The following is a 12,093-nucleotide window of genomic DNA, read 5'->3' as shown; positions in this document are numbered from 1 at the left end:
TCTCCCAATTAAGCTAGTAAAGTGATCAAGACACCCACTTCCTAAATGAGGTGATCAGGAAACTGATGGAACAGCACATGGTCGTGCACAAAAATTCCCCAATATATTGTCCCGTAGGCAAATGGCCAAGCCTAGTCAGGACCCATAAGATTTCGAGAGGAATTCTAATCCATATATTCCCCCCTATGAAAATGGCCAATCCAAGTCACAACAGCCACTCATATTGGAAAAGAAATTCTAATCAAAACGATGAATGAGAATAGGAACTATTGGGATAGGAAACTACACTCTACATTATGGGATTTTTGAATAGCCCACAAGGACACAACTAGCCTCACACACCTTTCATTATGGTATGGAAAGGTAGTAGTACCCGTATAATTCTTAGTGGCCTAGTCTTAGAAAAACTATCACAGAAAGGTCAAGTCCAAAAGACTCAGAGAACCATAGAATTTAGGTTGATTGAACTGGATGAAGAAAGAGGACTTAGCACCTGGATCACTAAGATAATGCAAAAGACGAAGAAGATATAGGTGAGCACGAACAACAAGCTAAAAAAAATATTTGAAGAAGGAGATGATGTCCTATTATTCAATTCAAGAATAGGGATGCATATTGGCAAGTTGAAAATGAGGTGGACTAAAACCTACAAAACATAAAGCCCAAAGATGGCAGTAATGGTACCCATGATTTTTAGAGTAGCTTTGATAAGCTAACGGCTATATATCGGTAACCTTTCTTGTTTTGAGGTTGCCTGATTTTTCAATACCTTTTTAGATAGTAGTTGAAGGGATAATAAAAATAATAGCAACAAATGATTTTTTGCTAAACAGCATCAGCACAGCTACATTTCCTTTTCCTAGCATTAGCAACTACATTTTCTTTTTCTAGCCTATACTTTACATCAAAATCATATCCATACAAAATTTGGATCCATCATCTTAGTCTCATGTTTGATTGTGGTTGAGTAAAGATCCATTTTTAAACTTTTGTGGTCAGGCATTAATTGAAATTTACTTTCTAAAAGATAAAGTCTCTAAATCTTGACAACATGAATCATAGCTAGTCATTCTAAATCATGTGTAGGATGGGATAATTTTTTTGTGTGGTCAGAGCTTCTTGGATTCATAAGCCATGGGATGGCTTTCTTGGATTAAAATTCCACCATTGGCTTGACCATTGTGTCAACTAATATCCCAAAAGGTTTCAAAAAATCAGGCAGCCTTACAACAAGAAAGGTTACCAGTACAATGGTTTTAGCTTATCAAAGCTAGTGTACAAATCATGGGTCTAGTTGAAACGCAGATCCTTCTTGAGTGAATATTCTTGTGAGCGGGGCAATAACTTTGGCAGAATCATTGACAAATATCCTACACCAACCTGTTAATCTTAAAAATCCACAAACTTCTCTTGATGTCTTTAAAATTGGCCATTGGGTGGTGAGAGAGAGAGAGAGAGAGAGAGAGAGAGAGAGAGGATATGTGTTTGAGGGCATATTTCACTTGAGAGAGGTTGGTTAAGGGGGGATAGCCTGCACAAAAACAAACGTTGCTAGTGTGAGAGAAAAAGAGTGAAGGGTTACATTTTTTTGATAACTTTTGGAAATCCTAGGGGTTCCTTTTTTAATCTTTCACACATCTTGTCCACGCTAACCCTCTCTATCTGAAACCTCTCCGCACTTTTTTCCAATTCACAATTGAAACCTGGACCTTGTGCATTTACACTACCCATCTACCGTGTTTCCTATTTAGGGTGGGGTTACTCACACGCTTGGGTGTGATTGAGTCATTCAGACATGAGTGTAATTGAGTACTCTTGGGGCTTTTTTGTAGGAATTCCTACATTCCTAGTTTTGTTCACATGTAGTGTGAGTCCTTGTGCATTGCTAGCCTTTATTCACACACTTAGGGCATTGAAGGCACACTTTGGGGGTTTTATAGAGCTTGTTCACACTTTGAGCATTGATTGTGGTTTTTTCACACGCATTGTGCATCGTGTTTTGGCTTACTACTTTTACCCTTCATCTGATCCCCATGGTGCGACTTCACTCATCATTGACATCATTTTGATAGCATTTCTACTTGTTGTGATTGGTAGAAGAGCATTGTTCATGCATTATCATCATGGCTCTACAATTGCTAGTTTGATTTTCCATCTCGTGTCATAAATCAATTCTCTTTTGCTGTATTCGCACATGCTTTTGGAACTTTGAGGCTTAGACCTCTACATCTCACTCACCGATTTCTTGCTATGCCGAGGTGACATATTCATGTCAATATTAGTTGTTCAAGCTTCAGAGTTTGATGCCTAGTCATTTGTGGCATTTGTTCAATGAGGAGGAGATGTGTGCCAAAAGGTCCAAGTGGAGACTTCATTGCTTTGTTACATCGACAAAGATGGTTTGGCACTGTTTGCATGGGCTGATTTTTATTTTGATGACATGATTGAGTGTCCCACACTATTGTGTCATCGTGATTATGTTCTTGATGAGGATGCCGACTATACACCGATACGGTTTCATGAGGATGGATGACCCAATGTAGTAGATAATATGCCTCACCAAACTGTATTGTGTCTAGACCTATTCTAGAAGTGGGGCTTGGACTTTGGGTGACCATTCAAACCTGTAGCCTAGAAACAGGAAACAAGCACGTCTCGGTATAGTAGCAACACATTATTGCACCAAATGGGTGGAGGCAAAGACAATGAGGGAATGCAAAGTAGACTCAATTGTTGCCAAGTTCTTATATGAGGTTATCTCATGAGACAAGGTTTGGGTCTCCCAATTAAGCTAGTAAAGTGATCAAGACACCCACTTCCTAAATGAGGTGATCAAGAAACTGATGGAACAGCACATGGTCATGCACAAAAATTCCCTAATATATTCTGTCCCGTAGGCAAATGGCCAAGCCTAGTCAGGACCCATAAGATTTCGAGAGGAATTCTAATCCATATATACCCCTACAAAAATGGCCAATCCAAGTCACAACCACTCATCTTGGAAAAGAAATTCTAATGAAAACGGTGAATGAGAATAGGAACTATTGGGATAGGAAACTACACTCTACATTATGGAATTTTTGAGTAGCCCACAAGGACACAACTAGCCTTACACACCTTTCATTATGGTATGGAAAGGTAGTAGTACCCATATAATTCTTAGTGCCTAGTCTTAGAAAAACTATCACAGAAAGGTCAAGTCCAAAAGACTTAGAGAACCATAGAATTTAAGTTGATTGAACTGGATGAAGAAAGAGGACTTAGCACCTGGATCACTAAGATAATGCAAAAGAGGAAGAAGATATAGGTGAGCACAAACAACAAGCTAAAAAAATATTTGAAGAAGGAGATGATGTCCTATTATTCAATTCAAGAATAGGGATGCATATTGGCAAGCTGAAAATGAGGTGGAGGGCGTTGAAGGCACACTTTGAGCATTGATTGTGGTTTTTCACACGCATTGTGCATCGTCTTTTGGCTTACTACTTTTACCCTTCATCTGATCCCCATGGTGCAACTTCACTCATCATTGACATCATTTTGATAGCATTTCTACTTGTTGTGATTGGTAGAAAAGCATTGTTCATGCCATCTCGTGTCCTGTATCATATCTCTTTTGCTGCATTCGCACATGCCTTAGGCACTTTGAGGCTTAGACCTCTACATCACACTCACCGATTTCTTGCTATGATGAGGTGACAGACTTCATTGCTTTGTTACATCGACAAAGATGGTTTGGCACTGTTTGCATGGGCTGATTCTTACATTTTCTTTTTCTAGCCTATACTTTACATCAAAATCATATCCATACAAAATTTGGATCCATCATCTTAGTCTCATGTTTAATTGTGGTTGAGTAAAGATCCATTTTTAAACTTTTGTGGTCAGGCATTAATTGAAATTTACTTTCTAAAAGATAAAGTCTCTAAATCTTGACAACATGAATCATAGCTAGTCATTCTAAATCATGTGTAGGATGGGATAATTTTTTTGTGTGGTCAGAGCTTCTTGGATTCATAAGCCATGGGATGGCTTTCTTGGATTAAAATTCCACCATTGGCTTGACCATTGTGTCAACTAATATCCCAAAAGGCTTCAAAAAATCAGGCAGCCTTAAAACAAGAAAGGTTACCAGTACAATGGTTTTAGCTTATCAAAGCTACTGTACAAATCATGGGTCTAGTTGAAACGCAGATCCTTCTTGAGTGAATATTCTTGTGAGCGGGGCAATAACTTTGGCAGAATCATTGACAAATATCCTACACCAACCTGTTAATCTTAAAAATCCACAAACTTCTCTTGATGTCTTTAAAATTGGCCATTGGGTGGTGAGAGAGAGAGAGAGAGAGAGAGAGAGAGAGAGAGAGAGGATATGTGTTTGAGGGCATATTTCACTTGAGAGAGGTTGGTTAAGGGGGGATAGCCTGCACAAAAACAAACGTTGCTAGTGTGAGAGAAAAAGAGTGAAGGGTTACATTTTTTTGATAACTTTTGGAAATCCTAGGGGTTCCTTTTTTAATCTTTCACACATCTTGTCCACGCTAACCCTCTCTATCTGAAACCTCTCCGCACTTTTTTCCAATTCACAATTGAAACCTGGACCTTGTGCATTTACACTACCCATCTACCGTGTTTCCTATTTAGGGTGGGGTTACTCACACGCTTGGGTGTGATTGAGTCATTCAGACATGAGTGTAATTGAGTACTCTTGGGGCTTTTTTGTAGGAATTCCTACATTCCTAGTTTTGTTCACATGTAGTGTGAGTCCTTGTGCATTGCTAGCCTTTATTCACACACTTAGGGCATTGAAGGCACACTTTGGGGGTTTTATAGAGCTTGTTCACACTTTGAGCATTGATTGTGGTTTTTTCACACGCATTGTGCATCGTGTTTTGGCTTACTACTTTTACCCTTCATCTGATCCCCATGGTGCGACTTCACTCATCATTGACATCATTTTGATAGCATTTCTACTTGTTGTGATTGGTAGAAGAGCATTGTTCATGCATTATCATCATGGCTCTACAATTGCTAGTTTGATTTTCCATCTCGTGTCATAAATCAATTCTCTTTTGCTGTATTCGCACATGCTTTTGGAACTTTTGTGAGGTCCCCCTGTTCCCACCAAGCAACGGATTCAGGGTACAGCAGCGGAAGTAGCACTTCTTGCGCGGGACAGGGGTCCACACTTGGGGCCTCGCCCATGGATATCCGGACAAGAGACTAATCCGTCGGTTTGTCCAAAACCGAAACCGGAAAAACTTCCTTTACCCGGAAAGCATGGGCGATTCCACCAGGATAACTCTTTACTCTAACGTAGTCAAGATCATTACGGATCAACTGATCTGACTGCACCTTTAACGGTACTTGGTCAAATCAAGGAAGAAACTTGCACTTGGATCATTGGGATCAACGCTTTTTTCCCCATCAAGAGGCACAGCCGTTGATTCCTATCCATAGAACAATTTCTATCCGGGATTTACTTCATCTATCGTAATAATAGAAATTAAATCTCGATTTACGGATCCATCAGTCCAGCCTAACCCCATCCAGTCCCATGGGTTAGCCAACCGCCCAACCACTGTAGTGATGGGATCCAATTTGAAATTTGGTTAGGTTTTGTCCCGGGTACCAAGGAAAAGAGTTCCAAGGCCCCCTAGCCGGAAGTTCATGCAAACATAAAACTAGCCACACCACTTACACACCCAATATGAAATTGCCTTTTTCTTAGCATCAGCTAACTTTAAAACAATTCTTTAATGAAACCATAGTACCACTGATCACAATCTTCCAATTTATTTGGTTGATTCATAATTTCCCATCATTCCTTCATCAGAGTATCTATGGCATCATTGGCAACTAGAACGCTCACCACCTGTCCACACAGGGGCCTTTTCAATAGTTCCTAGCCCATAATACTCGGCAATATAATCACTTATAAAAATCAAGATGGACTCTCGTTGAAGATCAGCAAGATCAACCAACAGATCCATATAAAGAGCCATGGACTCATCCATTGAAGACCAGCAAGGTCATCAACCAGATCCATGCTCGGTTTCACAAAACAACTCTTACTCCTTGTTCCAATATCTTCCACGACGCACGTGTGGGTATCTTCGGCGACCCAGAGCCCGAGCACCGTATGGTCAGCACCCTCTAGGATCCTTCGCAGGTGACCTAGCGCTTCACTCATAGGCCGCTTCCTTGGTCCCTCATCCACCGTACCGGAAGCTCACCATTTAAATCGAACCGAGGCTGGTCAAGACCTCGGTCGACCTTGCTACGCGAGACGTCCTCCATTGACTCTCCGTCAGCAGTTGCAACTTTAACAGTTAGGTCTTCATGACCTTAATCCACAAGACGGTCAAAATGCTTCCCCAGCATTCTTGACATAAAACAGTCATTTACAAACAGTCACAAAATACAGTTTCTAAATCGAACTCTCGTCTTTCCACATTATCTTTCCTTAGTCCACATTCCATTCAATGTGTACTCATCATTCTCATCCATTTCCTCATATCGATGACACCTTAATTCACATACACATTCACATTCACATCCATACCTCCATTTTCACATCCTCATTTATACATCCACATCCCATATCTACATTCATACATACACATCCATATCCACATCCACATCCACATTCATATTCACATCTATATATCCACATCTACATGCATACATCCATTATCACGTCCTCATTCATACATCCACATCCACATACATACATACATCCACATCCACATTCCCATTCACATCTATATATCCACATCTACATCCACATACATACATACATCCACATCCACATTCCCATTCACATCTATACTTCCATATCTATATCCACATTCATATACATCCACATCCACATTCTCATTCACATCTATACATCCATATCTATATCCACATCTATACATCCACATCTACATCCACATACATACATACATCCACATCCACATTCCCATTCACATCTATACATCCACATCTACATCCACATACATACATACATCCACATCCACATTCCACATTCACATCTATACAGCCACATCTACATCCACATTCACATCTATACATCTACATCTACATCCACATTCACATACATCCACATCCACCTTCCCATTCACATCTATACATCCACATCTACATCCACATACATACATACATCCACATCCACATTCCACATTCACATCTACATCCACATTCACATTCATATATATACATCTACATGTATACATCCACATCCCATTCATACAACCATATTACATCCATTCTCGTCCTAACACATCCCATATGCATCTTAACACATCCTAACTCATCTTAACACATTCTATCACATCTCATACACATCTTATCACATCTTTTACATCTCATACACCTCTTATCACATCTTTTTACATCTCATACACCTCTTATCACATCCTATCACTTTCCATACGTATCTTATCAAATCTTATCACATCTCATACACCTCTTATCACATCTCATACACATCTTATCACATCTCATACACATCTTATCACATCTTTTTACATCTCATACACCTCTTATCACATCCTATCACTTTCCATACGCATCTTATCAAATCTTATCACATCTCATACACCTCTTATCACATCTTATCACATTTCATATCTTTTTTTTTTTTTTTAGAAAGAGAATTCTTATATTTGATATAAGATTTCTCTACACATTTATTTATGTATAAATTCCATTTAAGGAGACTAACACTTTCGAAATTAAAATCAATCTTTTATGCATCTTCTTATGCATAAATTCAATTTGGTAGGAAATTACACTTTTAGAATAAAAGAATTTCTCTTATGCATCTAAGTTATGCATAAAATCCATTTATGAGGAAAATCACACTTTTAGTATAAAAAGAATATCTTGTATGCATACCTATATGCATGAAATCCAATATGATAAAAGTAACACTCTTACAATAAAATAAATTTCTTTTATGCATACTTCTATGCATGAAAATTAAAAATGATAAAAGTAACACTTTTGATATAAAAAAAATTTCTTTTATGCATACTTCTATGCATGAAAATTAAAAATGATAAAAGTAACACTTTTGATATAAAAAAAATTTCTTTTATGCATACTTCTATGCATGAAAATTAAAAATGATAAAAGTAACACTTTTGATATAAAAAAAATTTCTTTTATGCATACTTCTATGCATGAAAATTAAAAATGATAAAAATAACACTTTTGATATAAAAATTTATCCATTATGCATACTTCTATGCATGAAATAAAAATGGTAAAAATAACACTTTTGATATAAAAACTTATCCTTTATGCATGATATTAAAATTTAATTTCTCCATGATTATAATGAAATTCTTTCAATTAATCTAGGATGATAATTCCTAGAATATGGTAGGAAGTCCTCTTTTTATGCTTTGAATGAAATTATTTTATGCATAATTTTTATAAAAATTTTGCCATAGCTCCGCTGCTATGACTGATAAATCTCAATTTTTCTAAGGGATAATGCTTATCATTAAGAAAATAATTAAAATAATCTCTAATTGGATTATCAATCCATAATGGATTGAATCATTAATATACATAAACTAAAAGCATAGAAAAAAGCCATTAGTTTGGCCTCAAGAATAGCTTAATCTTGGGTTAAGGAAAAGCTTTATGAAAAGCTTGATTTGGATTGAGAACGGTTCATGAGTATGACCATTTCTTGAGTGAGAGAGAGAATTTGCATAAAAATCATTAGAATTTAAACATAAATGAAAATTAACTTCAATAGCATTATGTAACTCTTCACTACTATTCAAACTTCAATAGCATTAAAAAAAAACCATACCAATTAAACTTCTCAAGCTTGAGAGGGGTTGAGAAGAGAGAAACATTGAGAAAATTATAGAAAGATCAATATTCACTAATTACCTTACAACTTGCTTGATTCTTTGTTCACGGTAGAGGCCCCCAACCAATCAATTGGTTAAGTATGTTCATGGAGCCACTAATGGGGATTGAAGAAAGAGGGAAGCTCCAAAAACTAGTGAATTATTAAATGAATTCACAGTTCTTGGCTTAGGTGGAGTAGAGTAACGATGCATAAACACTATATATTTTTCAACAAGGGGGAGGCTTCTATTTATAGGAAAAATTGAGCTCCTAACCAAACAAACTGATTCTAGAATTTTCTAAATCAGTTTGGTCAATATTTGACCATTTTTAGGTCAGTTAAGCTAACTTTTTGGAACTAGACTTGAATGAGGAGAGAGGAGAGATGAAATATCTCAATTTTTATGAGTTTAAAACTCATTCAAGCATGTGAAATATGCACCTCCTTTAAAGAACTCTTCCTTACATATGTGTCATAATGGAATCATTTTAATATTGCTCATAGTTTTTTTACTAATAATCCTTGTACATTTTCAACTCTTCATCTTATGTGAAATATGCACCTCCTTTAAAGAATTCCCCTTCCTTACATATGTCATATTTTTAATATTGCTCATAGTTTTTTTACTAATAATCCTTGTACATTTTCAACTCTTCATCTTATGTGAAATATGCACCTCCTTTAAAGAATTCCCCTTCCTTACATATGTCATATTTTTAATATTGCTCATAGTTTTTTTTACTAATAAACCTTGTACATTTTCAACTCTTCATCTTATGTGAGCATTTACTCATTTTTGGGTATTTTCTTTTTACAAGTTGGATTTATCTCCTCCCTACACATGGATTGATGCTATTGGTCCATAGGAACCTTAATTGGACCATAGTCTAAAGATTTCTGAAAATCTAGACCCTTAGGCTAAGGTTCTTTATAGCTATTTTCAATTAATTCCAATTGCACATTGAAAATTCTTTTTGAATTTCTGTTTCAGGGGAACTCATCTGCATTAGAAGAGATATTTTTCTATCCAAAAATATTCAAAATCTGAATATTCTCTCTCTAGAATATTTTCTCTCTCTAGGTTAAAACAGTTAGAAACAAGTCTTTTATATTTCTGAAGAGGGATTGATTACAGGGGAAGATACTAGACATCAAAAAGGGGTTGGGGGAGGAATCTTACATTCTACCCCACTTAAAAAACGCGAGATGTCCTCATCTCGCAACTTGTGATAATTTCGCAAGATTCACGAATATGAGACTTAGAGAAAAATTTTAATCAAGAGTAACCACCAAGATAAGTCTTAAAGAGAGCAAGATTCAAAATACGAACAAGATTTAAACTTTATTCATTCTCGGAACTTATACAGTAAAGATAGAGGAACTCTTTACACTTCCATAAGTCCGTCCATCATATGGTCACAAAAGCAGTCCTCACAAGCTGCACAAGTATAAGGTAACTCATCTATGGGAATGATTCTGTGGGTTATTGCTGCGCCTATCTCAGTGGTATGAGGTGTTCTAACAAAAGGACCTCTGAGAGGCAAGCCAAAAACGGGGTAAAGGCATATCTTCTCATAAGGAAGAAAACACGCCAGTAAGAAGACCCGCTCAGAAAACCCAGGATGCCTTGATCTCATGACGCAGTAGTATCGGGGACCCAAACCCAAAGCTTCAATAACCATGGCCAAGCGGACATTGTTACGAAAGTGCTGCTGACCCCAGGGTGTTACCCTAGTTATGTTTTGATAGGTCCGCCATTTGGTTTGCGCTACAGAAGTTCCCAAGTGAGGGAAAAGTGAGCGCTCATACTGCTCTATAAAATCCTTCTTCACAGATTCACTTGCGTCTTGAAGGTGAGGAATCATTATGGATAAAACTAGTTCTTGTTGCCAAGCCATGAAGGAGATTAAGAAAGAAAGGAGATCGATGGAAGTAAGATTACTGTGAGCGACAAGTAAAAGTTACGACTTATATAAAGGAAGGAGCTAGCGTAACTTAGAAGCCAACGGTAACTTGCCACTGAAGTTATACCGTCTTTCCATGATTTGGGTTTGACACATTTTTCTATAGAAGGCATTAAGAATTTTGAGATGAAGAGATAAAAGAAGTTTGTAGGCTAAGTCACCTACTTTCATTGAATTCAGATATAAGGCTCACAATATCTGGGGGATAACTTCTTAAACTCCCCAATAGATAAAGAACTTCTTTTGGGCCGTACTCGAATGAAAACCAAAACCTTGGTATCCAAAACACCGATTTTCACTTCTGAACTCATTGTTCTGAATCCTTAAAATAGGCGTGACTCCTGAGAAGTATTCTAGGAAAAGAGTCTTCCTTTTTTAAACAGAAACTTTCTTTTATTTTAGAGAGGGAATAATTATAAGATCAGAAAGGGAGATTCTTACTCCTGTATACCTCGAAGGTTGGGGAGGAATCTTACATTCTACCCCACTTAAAAAGTGCGAGATGTCCTCATCTCGTAAGGTAGAGGACAGCTCTTTTTCTTAAGATCCAATTTTATTCTGGGGTTCCTTATATTCTGGTCAACCCAACAGAACACTAGGATAATTATCCCTTATATAGAACTCATCATTAAATAACAATTCATTCAGATTATATCATTCATATCTTTAACATGATAATGGTCCATTAGACCGAAAAGTTTCCTTCGAAACATTCCTCCACGGAAATTCAGTCAAGCAAGTCCTCAATTTGACATCCCTTAACTTGATCTACCGATCAAGTATTAACAGCAGCAATCTGACAGCACAACCCACTAATCTCATAGTGATTTGCTGAATTCATTATCATCATTCTAGTTATGAATATCATCACAGGGACTCGTCCCATTCCCCCTCATTGTGGTTTCATTATATTTCAACTAATTTTTAAAAATCATCATTTTTCAATCAGAATTTTCAATCAGAATCCAAATCAATTCATCCATTCTCAACAGAATTAAAAATCATATCAATCACATTCGAAATCATCATCTAGATAGCATTAACGCTTATAATTTCAAGTCTTAGATTTACTCGTATATACTGTCAGTAAAGAGCTGCAGTATACTCTCAGTATATACGGGTAGTCACGGCCCTTGGAATTATAAGGTAACTACTATCATGTCTAGGCCTCAAGAAAGTCAAGGATTCTATATAATTGCGGTACTTCCATCTGAAGACCCAACTACCAAATTACGAATTTCAGTTTGAATA

This window comes from Cibotium barometz, chromosome 16 (assembly GCF_041138505.1).
Source record: "Cibotium barometz isolate CiBa-2024 chromosome 16, ASM4113850v1, whole genome shotgun sequence".
NCBI classification, from domain to species: Eukaryota; Viridiplantae; Streptophyta; class Polypodiopsida; order Cyatheales; family Cibotiaceae; genus Cibotium; species Cibotium barometz.
This window is presented reverse-complemented; position numbering follows the sequence as displayed.